This window comes from Meriones unguiculatus, chromosome 21, assembly GCF_030254825.1.
Source record: "Meriones unguiculatus strain TT.TT164.6M chromosome 21, Bangor_MerUng_6.1, whole genome shotgun sequence".
NCBI classification, from domain to species: Eukaryota; Metazoa; Chordata; class Mammalia; order Rodentia; family Muridae; genus Meriones; species Meriones unguiculatus.
In genome coordinates this window covers 2,821,992-2,835,189 of record NC_083368.1, presented here as the reverse complement: position 1 = coordinate 2,835,189, position 13,198 = coordinate 2,821,992, and the positions used below count along the sequence as shown (strand labels likewise).

Here is a 13,198-nt window from a genome sequence, read left to right as displayed (position 1 = left end):
ACACACACACACACACACACACACACACACACACGAGTGGGCAGTGGTAAAAATTAATCAATCAAGGGAATTTTAGCCCACAGAGAGAAACATAAGTCGATAAACAACTTGAAACTTCATAGTCATTCATTTATTTATTGTAATTGAGTGTAAAGTAAAGGGGGGGCTCAAGTGGGCTGGGAAGCAGGTGGAATACCACCTGTGGGTCAAGAGGAAGAGGAAGGAAGGGCCATCTTCTTCTGCTGGAAAGAGGTAGTCTTTTGTTTGTATGTGTGATTGATTCCCGCCTCGAGAAGGAGGGCAGTCAGTCCAGCTGTGCTGGGGCATAGCAGTCCCTCGCCTCAAACTCCTCTTTCTGGCCGTGCCTTTGATTCTCGCCTCTGTCCTGTCCTGTTCGCCAGGGTGGTCAGGGAACCCTGCATGGATAGCAAAAAGAAAGCATGTCAAGCCGATGGGGACGGCGGTGGGTTGTGGGGGTGGGGAGGAGTCCATTACGTTTGGCCCCGCAAAGCAGAGCAGAGCAGAGCAGAGCAGATTGCTCTATTTGAAAGAACGATTCAGATTCAAATTTTTAGAGATGGGCTTCCCAATGCCCAACTCCTCCGTGTGCCCTCCCGCCCCCCACCCCCGTTTCCCCGGCTCGGGCAGACAGTGTGCAGGCAGGCTGATAAGGGCCAATCGCACACACCTAGCAAGCGAGCAAGCACCGCCGCACACTCTTATGATGGCGGGGAGAGGAAAAAGAAAAAAGGAACATGCTCAACCTTTACCTAGACATTACATATCAATTAAAAAAATATCAAAATGGAGCAGGCAGGCAGATCTCTGAGTCTGGGATAGGGAAGGAGGGAAGGAGGGAAGGAGGGAAGGAGGGAAGGAAGGAAGGAAGGAAGGAAGGAAGGAAGGAAGGAAGGAAGGAAGGAAGGAAGGAAGGAAGGAAGGAAGGAGATAAATACACACTGGAGAGATGGCTCACAACAGTCTATAATGGAGTTCTGGCGCCCTCTTCGGGTACATGTGTGCAGGCACATTTAATCAGTCATTCATGTAAATTGGTCTACCTCAAAAAGAAAAGTATAGAAAAGAGGCATTTTTTTTTTTTAAAAAAAAGAAAACTGGTCGATCTCACATACATACCTGTGTGTTTATGTAGATTAAAAAAAAAAACAAAAGGTCGATCTTATGCATCTATTTATTTATTTATTTAAAAAGGACAGCTGGTCGACCTCACATATATATTTATTTATTTAGTTATTTTGAAAAGAGACAACTGGTCGACCTCGTGTGTGTGTGTGTGTGTGTGTGTATAAGTACATTTATATACATATATATATAAAAGTCCTGTGAGGGGAAAAAAAAAAAGTCCAGATCAACCTCCGTCCAGACCAAAAGAGGACCGGGCCGTGCCGGAGACCCGTTCAGGAGTACTGGTCGACCTCCATCCTTGTTAGGGGAGGGAAAGGGAGGGAAAAAAAATAACCCCGAGGCGCCCCTCTCGGGCCGAGCGCCGGCGAAACAAGAGAACAGGGAGAAGAACCGGGGTCTCCCTCTTCCCCCCCCCCTCCGGAAAACGAGCGCATCTCCGACCTCGTCGCCAACACTTCACGCTCGGCTTGGCCAGGGCCGGAGGGAGGGCGGCCGCGGCGGCGGTGGAGGCCGGGGGCGCGCCCTTCCCCGGAGGGGGGGGGTACCGCGGAAGGAGCCGTGGTCCGGAGACGGAGGAAGAGAGACCGAGACCTACCGGCCGAGCGAGCGAGCGAGCGATGCGGGACTGCCCGCCGCCCACCCGGCCGAGCCGAGAAGGCGAGCGCCAAACCCTTGTGTCAGGGCGACTCTCAGGAGATCGCAGCGAGGTTGCTGCTCTGCTCGTCCGAAACCCGACCCAGAAGCAGGTCGTCTACGAACGGTTTAGCGCCAGGTTCCACACGAGTGCGTTAGCGTGCCTGGCGAGAGGCCCTTTCCGGCCGCGCCCCGCTGCCCAGGACGGTCCCAGCACGGCGGGAGCCGCTGGCCGGGAAGGACGGGTGTCCCCGGGCCGAGCGAGGCCCCTCGGCGCCGCCGGCGGGGACGGGCGGGGATTCCGACCTAGAGGCGCTCAGTCACAATCCCACAGACCGTAGCTTCGCCCATCGGCTCCTCAGCCAAGCACAGACACCAAATGTCTGACCCTGCGGTTCCTCGGAAGAGCAGGATTACCATGGCAACGGCACATCGTCAGTAGGGTAAAACTAACGTGTCTTACACGGTCTAAACCCAGCTCACGCTCCCTATTAGTGGGTGAACAATCCAACGCTCGGTGAATTCCGCTCCACAATGATAGGAAGAGCCGACATCGAAGGATCAAAAAGCGACGTCGCTCGGAACGCTTACCCAAAAGGTCAGAAGGACCGTGAGGCCCCGCTTTCACGGTCTGTGTTCGTACTGAAAAGCAAGATCAAGCGAGCTTCTGCCCTTCTGCTCCACCGGAGGTTTGTCCTCCCTGAGCTCGCCTTGGACACCTGCGTTACCGTCTGACAGGAGCACCGCCCCGTCCAACTCCCCCCCCCCCCCCCCCGCGCTGTCCCCGGAGCACCGCCCCGTCCAACTCCCCGCCCCGCGCTGTCCCCGGAGCACCGCCCCCGTCCAACTCCCCGCCCCGCGCTGTCCCCGGAGCACCGCCCCCGGAGCACCACCCCCGTCCAACTCCCCGCCTGGCGCTGTCCCCGGAGCACCGCCCCCGGAGCACCGCCCCCGTCCAACTCCCCGCCCCGCGCTGTCCCCGGAGCACCGCCCCCGGAGCACCGCCCCGTCCAACTCCCCGCCCCGCGCTGTCCCCGGAGCACCGCCCCCGTCCAACTCCCCGCCTGGCGCTGTCCCCGGAGCGGGTCGCGCCCGCACGCACGCTCCGACGGGCGCTTGGCGCCAGAAGCGAGAGCCCCTCGGGGCTCGCCCCCCCCCTCACCGGGTCAGTGAAAAAACGATGAGAGTAGACTGAAATCTAAATACAAATCTAAATTTCACCGCGGGCCGCCCGACCCCGCCCCGCCCCCTCGCGGGGAACGGGGGGTCGCCGGGGGCTCCCACTTCTTCTACACCTCTCAGGTCCCTTCACCGCGCCAGACTAGAGTCAAGCTCAGCAGGGTCTTTCCCCGATTCCACCAAGCCCGTTCCCTTGGCTGTGGGTTCGCTGGAGAGTAGGTGGGGACAGTGGGAATCTCGTTCATCACTCACGCGCGCCACTAATCAGATGACGAGGCATTTGGCTACCTTAAGAGTCACAGTTCCTCCCGCCGGGTACCGCGCTTCACTGAATTCCCTCACTTTGACCTTCAGAGCACTGGGCAGAAATCACGTCGCGCCCATACCGCCGCGGGCTTTAAGTCAACAGTCGGATTCCCTGGTCCGCGCCGGCTCTAAATCGGCTGCCAGACGCCGGCCAAGGCGAGGCCCCGCGGGGAAACCGGGGGAAGACCGGCGCCCGCCGCGCGGGGAAGAGAGCGAGGGGGGGGAGGAAGAGAGCGAGGGGGGCCCTCCCCACGCACACCCCCCGCACCCCCACCCCGAGCGGGGCGCGCCGGGTGCGGCCGCGACGCCCGCCGCAGCTGGGGCGATCCCCGGGTGTCCGGCCCCCCACCCCCGACACCGGGAGGCCCGCGGGTTCCCCCGCCTCCGGCCCCCCCCGCGGGGTCGGACCCCCCCCACCCCCGACACCGGGAGGCCCGCGGGTTCCCCCGCCTCCGGCCCCCCCGCGGGGTCGGACCCCGCCGCCGAGACGACGAGGCCCCGCGCGCGGGGGAGAGTGGGGGCCCCGGACGTGGGAGGGGGCGCCCCGGCAGAGCCAGCCCTAGAGCCGACCCTTACCCGAAGTTCCGGAGCCGCTGGCCGACTCCCGCACCTACACTGTCCCACGCCAGAGGCTGCTCCCCTTGGAGACCTGCTGGGACACGGGTCCGGCAGGCGGGACTCACCCCCTCTCCCCGGATTTTCACGGGCGGCGAGGGCTCACCGGACGCCGCGGGAACCGCGACGCCTTCCACGGCTCGGGCCCTCTCTGGGGCGAACCAGCCGGGGGCGCCCTGCCCTCCACAGAGAGAGAACTCTCCCGCTCCCTCTCCCGCTCCCTCTCCCGCTCCCTCTCCCGCTCCCGCTCCCTCTCCCGCTCCCTCTCCCGCTCCCTCTCCCGCTCCCTCTCCCTCTCCCGCTCCCTCTCCCGCTCCCTCTCCCGCTCCCTCTCCCTCTCCATCTCCCGCTCCCTCTCCCGCTCCCTCTCCCGCTCCCTCTCCCTCTCCCTCTCCCTCTCCCTCTCCCGCTCCCTCTCCCGCTCCCTCTCCCGCTCCCTCTCCATCTCCCGCTCCCTCTCCCGCTCCGTCTCCCCCTCCCTCTCCGTCTCCCCCTCCCTCTCCGTCTCCCTCTCCCCCTCCCCCTCCCCCTCCCGCTCCCGCTCCCTCTCCCGCTCCCTCTCCATCTCCCGCTCCCGCTCCGTCTCCCGCTCCCTCTCCCCCCTCCCCCTCCCCCTCCCCCTCCCTCTCCCCCTCCCTCTCCCCCTCCCCCTCCCCCTCTCTCTCCCTCTCCCTCTCCCGTTCCCTCTCCCTCTCCCTCTCTTGCTCCCTCTACCGCTCCCTCTACCGCTCCCGATGCTGTCGCCTCGGCCACTCTGGACTCGGGACCTGAACCGACTCAGCGGAGGCCTCGCCCTGCGGAACTGCGCTCGCCCATCGCTCAGGGCCGACTGACCCATGTTCAACTGCTGCTCACATGGAAGCTTCTCCACTTCGGCCTTCGAAGTTCTCGGTGGAACCTTTGCTGCTATACCGCCACGGTCCGCACCTTGGCGGCTCCCCGGCCCCAGGCGTCCAGGCTCCCCGCAGCGGCCGCCTATGCTCCAGCGCCATCCATTTTCAGGGCTAGTTGATTCGGCAGCTGAGTTGTTACACACTCCTTAGCGGATTCCGACTTCCATGGCCACCGTCCTGCTGTCTATATGTTTGTTTGTTTGTTTGTTTTGTTAGTCTAAATTTGCTAAATTCCTAAATTTGCTCAGCTGTTGACCACACGGCGTCTTTGCAGAGAAAAGGTGAACACTTTTCTATCTCAATGTGACTGCACCTTCCACACATCTGTTTAATAAATAGTCATACACCTTGTTAGCGTCGGGAGAGTCGTACAAAAGCCAAAACCCACAAACCAAACCAAACAAAGATAAAATTCCAGCACTTGAGAGGCAGAGGCAGATGAATTAAAGAAAGAGGTTTTTTTTTTTTTATTTCAATGTTTTTCTAAGAAACAGGTGTCTGTCTCCTATAGCTAGCCATATATTGTTTGTTTTTATATTCATTATGTGAATAGAGAATACAGTCTATATTCTATGTAGAGTTTCTACACACGAATACAGAACAGTCTACAGTGACTGCGCAAAGAAACCCTTAAGCACACAGAAAACCCAAACACCAAAATAAGCCAAGGCACCTTCATTAAGAGAAACCACAACACAAAACAAAACAAAACAAAACTAACCTAACTAAACTAAACTAAATTCCCACTGGGGAGGCAGAGGAAGGAAATCTCCAGCAAGCAGCTGACTCTAATTTCAGAAGATTTGCCCCTTTGTTGGCTTCTGAATGTACCAAGGCATGCACAGGGTTCACAGACAGGCAGCTAGTAAAAAAATTTATGTAATCTTGAGGGGCGTAGGAGAAGAGGGAGGGAGGGTGAGATTGGGAGGGGATGGGGTAGGGGGCTACAGTTGGGATACAAAGAGAATGAACTATAATTAATAAAAATAAAATATTTTTTTAATCTTTGTAATCTTACCTTGTACATTTTGCTGGAAGATATCTTTGGTGAAAGTATTTCATGGTGAGCACAGTGAGACCTCTGCCTGCTCTTTCCAAGATTGCCTGCTGTTTCCATAAGCCTTCAGTTGACCTTGGAAGCAGATGATTCAGGACTCTTCACCGACTGATGATTTCCTTTGATGACATCTGTTGATAACATGACCTGAAAGGGAAAGCAGCTTTCAATGTGACTGTGTAGCCCCACCTTAGGCCAGGTGCATTTTCTTAATTTTCAGACAGTGCTTTAAAATGCTTCCTAGGCTGGGAGAAGTTTTACATGACTTTAAAACAATTAAAGAGGAAGGTGAAGAAGGCAGACCTCTGATTTGTTGTTGGCCTGATGTAGTTACTGATTTCATAGAATGCCAGGACTACACAGAAAGTGTTATGCTCAGATCTTAGGTCCCCAAAGACCACCAGGAGGAGAGCCTGACCACATATGCAAGAACAAAGAGCTTCATTAGGGCGTAAGCAGTCTCTGTTACTGACTTCAGCAAGGGCAAGCTGGTTACAAAGTGAACGCTAACTAGCATAACTGACACGGCGAGCTATCCACAGACCTCAAGAATGTGAGCCATTTCCCCTGCCCTGAAAGTTCTCCTACAAGGTGGGGCTGCCCAGAATAGATGCCCCACCCTGACATAAGATAATTTCCAGTTGTCAGTTATCTCCGGGCTGTTTCTTGGGTGGAGGATTTTATAGTCTTGTTCCTGGAATTGGTGACCTCTACCCTAGATTTTCTTTTAAAGTCAGGCCTGGTCCAAGAATGGAGACAAAATAGATTTTATGTTGTCCTCTCAAAAGACCCTGTGTCAAAAAGAAAATTAAAAATAAAAAGGTACCTGGGCACCTGTGTTTATCCTCTGACCTTCATATACACACTAAGGAGTGCTCCCAGCACACAATAACTAAGTAATTAATTACACAAGGGGTCTCAGAGAAATGTGCTGACCATAGCCCTGAGCCATGTGTAAAGAATCCGGGAGTGGTGACACACGTGCTTGTGAACACAGAACCCTGGAGGCCAAGGTAGAGATCGAGGCAGGCTGTCTGCGTTCCAGGCAGTGCAAGTTCAAGGACCGCTAGAGCTGCACAAAACAAAACAGAACCCACCTCAAAAAACATGTGACAGCCAAACAGAAAAACAAATGAAAACAAAAGGTCCCAAGTCAATGAAATTTAAAATGGTGTTTTGGCAACCTCTTCTGGCCAATCTCTCCCTCTCTCTCTCTCTCTCTCTCTCTCTCTCTCTCTCTCTCTCCTCTCTCGGCATAGGATTTAATGGTCTCAAAGAGAAGTTCGATTGTGTTCAGAGATACTGGCCCCTGGCCAGGCTCTCTCTTTGGACTTCAATAGAAACGATGTATTGTCCTGGAACCATGGCCATGCACATGCGAGATTCCCCCCGCAGAAAAGGAACAAGACGGCTTGGAACTCTCCTGCGCAGCGCCCAGGATGACCGGCGAACAGGAGGCAGCCTGTCCTCCATAGGTCAAACAAATGCACTTCAGTCTATTCTTTCTATTATATTCTCAATGCTTCATATTCTCTAATTCCATCTATTGTATTCTGCTGGTGAGGTTTGCCTCTGAGGTTTCTATTTGAATTCTTACCTTTTTTTTTTCTGCTCCATTTCCTGAAATTCCTTTGGTTTAGGTTTTCTTTATTTACTCTGTTTCAATTTTTAGGTCTTCAACTGTATTTTATTCATTTCCCTCCACAGTTTGTAGTTTCATAGATTTATTGAAAGGATCTCTTAATTTTCTCTTTAAGGACCTACATCATATTTGTAAAGGCTATTTTAAGGAAGGTCTTTTTTTCTTGTGCTTCAATCATGTTGGAACAGTCAGGGCTTTCTGTGGTACTGTTGACGGGCTCTGGCAGAGACACGTTGCCCTGGCTGGCATTGGTGGTGTCTTTATGCTGGCTTGTAGGCATCTGGGATTGGGAAGATTGTGATTCTAGGTGCTGCTGATAGCTGGTATCTGGTTTTATCTTTGTCATTTTGGAGCATTGTTCTTTGTTTTCTGTTTCCTCTCTGGATTTTAGGAGCATGTTTTTAGGTTGTATGTCATCTGGTAGAAAACTGGTAGACCCAGGTAAAATGAGACACACACACAGAGAAACATAGAGAGAAAGAGAGACTGGAAAGGCCACAGCAGAAAGTCTGATATAGAGCTAGGGATGACACTGGGAGATTAGGCTTTGTGGAATGAGGGAAAGGTGAAGATTCAATTAGCATACTTAATTCCCTGGTTACATCAGAGGCCCCAAAGAAGCTGCTGCTTTTGTTTCATTAGGCCAATATGATGGGTATATGAAATTATCTTCTAATATGTGTGGCTCTGTGTATAGATTGTTGCTGTTGTTGGCTATAGTGAAAAGTCCACACAGTTGTTTTATCATTGACGCATGTATACTCTGGCATGTGCATACCCACATACACACAATATAACAAAAAATTAATTTTTTTAAAAAGACTTCTTTGAAGTATTTCAGATGACTTCACTTAAAAAGCTGGCTGCAGCCGGGCACAGTGGTGCACGCCTGTAATCCCAGTACTCTGGGAGGCTGAAGCAGGCAGATAGCTGTGAATTGGAGGCCAGCCTTGTCTAAAAGTCAGTACAGGACAGCCAAGGCTACACAGAAATTCTGTCTCAAACGCAAACAAACAAACAAATCCGGGCGCATATGAAAGGGTTAGACTTACTTTGTAACCTATATGTCTTCTAAAGCCTATAGTTTTGAGTTTTAGGTCCAGGTTAAGCTAAAGCCTCTTAGTACCTTTCCAGAGAGTGAAGGAATGTGACCCTATCTGTGAGGACAGATATAAAAATAGGGCAAGCAAGCAATGACCTTCACTCAGCAAAAGAAGGACCAGACCCATGTCCTTGAGATAGCGTTTCTTAGCAACGAACCTAGACTTCTTCTGAGTAGCTTTTGACCTCCAGCCAAAAGTCTGTAGCCCCTAATCTTCAAGGATGAGCTAACCACCCCCACCTTCAATTGCAGCTGCATCCACACTTGGCAGGACTGGCCAAGCTTGAGCACCTAAGACTAGCCAATTTTCTTACTTTATAACTTCCTCATCCAATCCTAAATTGCCAAAACTGCAACTTCAAGTTTCCCACAATTTTTCTTTTAAAAACCTAAAGCCTTTGTCTCCCGGTGCCACTCTTTGCTGACCGGCAGGGGTGACCCCATTGTACAATGGTTAATAAACCTCTTGCTTCTGCAACGAGTCTTAGTCTGGGGGAGTTTCTGGGAAGGGCACGATTGAACTCCTGAGCTGTGAGACCCAGGTCTTACACATACAATTCTCAACCATAGCGATAGGTATTTATACATTTTCCTTCTCATTTTCATTTTATGATTACAATTGATTTGTTCATATCAGTTACACACAAAAGACTGACATTCGTAAACTGTAGTGTTTACTGTTACAAAGCTATTACAGCTGACTTTGTTGGGGCACAGCTGCTGAAGTGCTTTGCTGTGATTTCTGTTTCTCAGGAAGATTCTAGGGATTGAGGACAGTGAGTTTGAAGCCAACCTTCATAATGAGCTCCAGGTAGCTTGGTCTATAAATGGAGACCTTTTCTGAAAAAATAAAAATAGGGACAGTAGAAATGGCTCATGGGTTAAGAGAACTTGCTGCTTATGAGTCAAGCATGTATGAATCTCTGTTACTCACAGGGACCCCAGTGCCTCAGACCAATTGAGGTTGGGAAGCCTTCCTGTCCAGGTGTGAATGTTGACAGAGCGCATAGAAAGAATGGGCTGCAACTTCCTCCTTGTGATGTTTATAGGCTGAGACTGCTCCCCTACACAGACCTCCCATGGAGACTAGTTAAACTCATACCTACAGGGAGTCAACCCTGGCTCTTAACTCACAGAGACACCCTTACTCCCCTCAACTCCACCTTAGGTAGTTGATTATTGTACTCTGGAGACTCCTTCATGGATGATTCTGTGGCCTAGGTCAACACACTCCCTTACCCAGGTCAGTCATAGGATTCCCAAGTCACTGTGTGAGACCCTGCAATGACCTGTCTCCATTGCTTTACTTGCTTTTTGTGACAACATACCAGATAGAAGGAACCTAAGAAGAAAAGCTCCATTGGGGACTATAGTTTCAGAAGGTCACACTTCATGGCAGGGAAGAAATGCAGTATCTTATTTGTGGTGTCTGGAATATGTGACAGCAGCTTGTTCAACTGGTGTAGAGCAGCTATTACAGAGCCAGAGATAACATATCCCCAAGAATCTGTCCCCAGTGGCTACCTCCTCTGGCTAGGCTTCTCAACATAGCACTACCAGTCTGTTACCAAGTTTTCAGACACTAAGCTTGTGTGGACATTTCACATTCAAACCATAAGAGCTTTGTTCTCATTTCTCAACCTTTTATCAGAATATACAATGTATGCAGAAACTTTTGTAAGACCTGGGGTCTCACAGCTCAGGAGTTTAATCGCGCCCTAACCAGAAACTCCCCCAGACCAAGACTCGTTGCAAAAGCAAGAGGTTTATTAACCATTGTACAACGGGGTCACCCCTGCTGGTCAGCAAAGAGTGGCACCGGGAGACAAAGGCTTTAGGTTTTTAAAAGAAAAATTGCGGGAAATTTGAAGTTGGAGTTTTGGCAATTTAGGATTGGATGAGGAAGCTATAAAGTAAAATAATTGGTTAGTCTTAGGTGCTCAAGCTTGGCCAGTCCTGCCAAGTGTGGATGCAGCTGCAATTGAAGGTGGGGGTGGTTAGCTCATCCTTGAAGATTAGGCTCTTGGCTGGAGGTCAAAAGCTACTCAGAAGAAGTCTAGGTTCGTTGCTAAGAAACGCTATCTCAAGGACAAGGGTCTGGTCCTCCTTTTGCTGAGTGAAGGTCATTGCCTGCTTGCCCCTTTTTTTATATTTGTCCTCACAGATAGGGTCACATTCCTTCACTCTCTGGAAAGGTACTAAGAGGCTTTAGCTTAACCTGGACCTAAAACTCAAAACTATAGGCTTTAGAAGACATATAGGTTACAAAGTAAGTCTAACCCTTTCACTTTGTGGGTTGAGCGTTCACATTTTGGTGTATTTGCAGAAGTTGAAACTTCTGGGTAGTCAGAAGCCAGACAGAAATATCATTCAGTTGTCACACATATCTCCTACAGCTGTGTCACCTGCAAGAGCAACCACTCGCCTGACTGCTCATACTCAAGATTGGCTGTCCAGGTTTGGCGGCTAGCATGGAACTATGTAGTGCTTATCCTTTGTGGCTGCCTCCCTCCCCTTATCCTTGCTTGAGGAACTCTCTCTTGAATTGTTGAATGTAACAGTACCTTGTAGATTTTTATTTCCATCTCTGTATTAGTCATGTTAACATCACTGTGACCGAAGTTCCAAACAGAAAACACTTAGGAGAGAGGAAATTGATTCTGGCTCACACTTTCAGGGTATTTCAGCCTGAACAGTGAACGCTGAAGTGAACACTGAACTGAACATTGGGTTAGGCCTGACGATATTTATGGCAATAAGAGCATGTGGCAGAGGCTCCTCACGGTACAAAAGACCAAGATGCAGAAAGGACAGTGGAGTCAATAGCCAGTCTGTAACTTTCCACGTCCCACTGCTAGTGAGCCACGGTCACCAATGAGACCCCACCTCCCAAATACTGCCACCAGCGGGGGAACAGCTGTTCAGGGTATGAGCTGTACAGGGCAGTCAACTGTGTGACTGCAGCACATCCTCCTAGAGTTTCCTTCTGTGTGTTGAGCTAGATATGAGATTCACCAGTCACAGGAGGTGCTTGGGTTTTACTTTGGCAACCACTACGGAATCATCTTCCATAGTTGAGGCTCCTGAGGATTCTGCCCTACATCCTCACTAGTGTAAGCTTTGGCTCAGTGGTGTGCAGTATCACTCTTCGGTCTTATTTGTATATCCCTCATGGCCCATCAACATGTGTATATCACTGAACTTGACCGTGTTCACCTTTAAAATTATGATTAGGGAGGCAGCGGCAACCAGATCTCTGTGAGTTCAAGGCCACCCTGCTCTGCATATTGAGTTCCAGAAAAGCCAGGGTATGTAGATAGATCCTGTCTTTAAAAACTTAAAAAAAAATTTTTTTTATGGGCCTGGGGTCACTCAGAGATTCAATGTGACCATATTTTAATAAGAGGCTTTTGGCACACAAAATGATAGAGACCAGGTCTGCACCTGAGAGCACTCCCAAGATGCAGCCCCTAGCCATATCAGCACAAGGAAAGTCAGACCCCACAAGATTACATGCATTTTGTCAATGTAGAGGCAGGGTCTAATTTTAATGTTATCTTAGTTAGGATTTCTATTGCTTCGACAAAACACTTTGGCTTACACTGCAGCTTTGCTGTTCAGCACTGCAGGAAGTCAGGATAGGGACTCCAAACAGGACTAGAATCCTGTAGGCAGGAGCTGATGCAGAGGCCATGTGGGGGTGCTGCTGGCTGGCTGGCTTCCTGTGACTTGCTCACCCTGCTTTATTATAAAACCCAGGATCACCAGTGTCAGTATTTATTTAGAAATGATACCACACACACAACAGATATGATATGAAGGAGAGTTATTGGATGGAGGGGGAGAGATAGAGAGGAAAAAGAAAAAGAAAGACATGGTGGGGACCCCAGGAAAACAAGGCAGAGAGAGCAAGAGAGGAAAGTAAGAGAGGAGGGAAGAGAGAGACTAGGTGGCAGGTTGGTCCTTTTATAGCTTGTGCATGCACAGCTGAGCTGAGCCTGCCACACACCTGGTGGGCGACACATGATGACATCATAGGTTACTAGGCAGCCCAGAAGCAGATTGCCTATATGCTGACAACCAGCCCAGGGATGGAACTATCCATAATAGGCTGGGTCCTCCCTCCCTGCTGGTCACTAATTGAGGAAAATGCTTTGGTCTATGGAGGCATTCCCTCCACTGCCGACTCTACCTTGTGCACCAGCCAGCACATATGTCTTGCAGCTATAAAAAAAAAAATTAATTACAAAAGCAGAAATAGCAGTTAGTCTTATGGCCTAGCTACCTCACAAGAACAGCAGATTTTACAAGATCAGTCAACTTAAGAATAGTCTTCAACATCTGAAAAAGAAAAAAAAAAAGAAGTAGGCTGCAAGAGAACAGTATACAATATAGGGGCCTTCATGTTCGAGCTCTCAAACATAGTCTAATCTTTAAATACAATGTTAACCATCACAAGATGAGATGAGAGGTCTCTCATCTGTGTTGATCATTTAGATGTACTCTTCTGTGAAATGCCTAAGCAAAGCCTATGTATTAGTCAGTGTTCTATAACATTACAGAAACTATAATAGAATGTGTATAGATATATGGATATTAAAAGGGGGAGTTATTAGAGTGGCTGT

General features: G+C 50.5%; 1 long non-coding RNA gene across 2 annotated transcripts; it reads right to left on the bottom strand.

The window, feature by feature from the left end:
• Positions 1-258: 258 nt before the first annotated feature.
• Positions 259-2,524, bottom strand: LOC132649674 (uncharacterized). 2 transcript variants are annotated; one of them, XR_009588156.1, is made up of 2 exons: positions 2,371-2,524; positions 259-416 (listed from the first exon to the last, which is right to left on the bottom strand). It is a non-coding gene; the product is annotated as an uncharacterized LOC132649674 (long non-coding RNA). The 2 variants fall into 2 exon arrangements; XR_009588155.1 differs by lacking the exon at positions 2,371-2,524 and adding an exon at positions 771-950.
• Between the last annotated feature and the right edge of the window lie 10,674 nt (positions 2,525-13,198).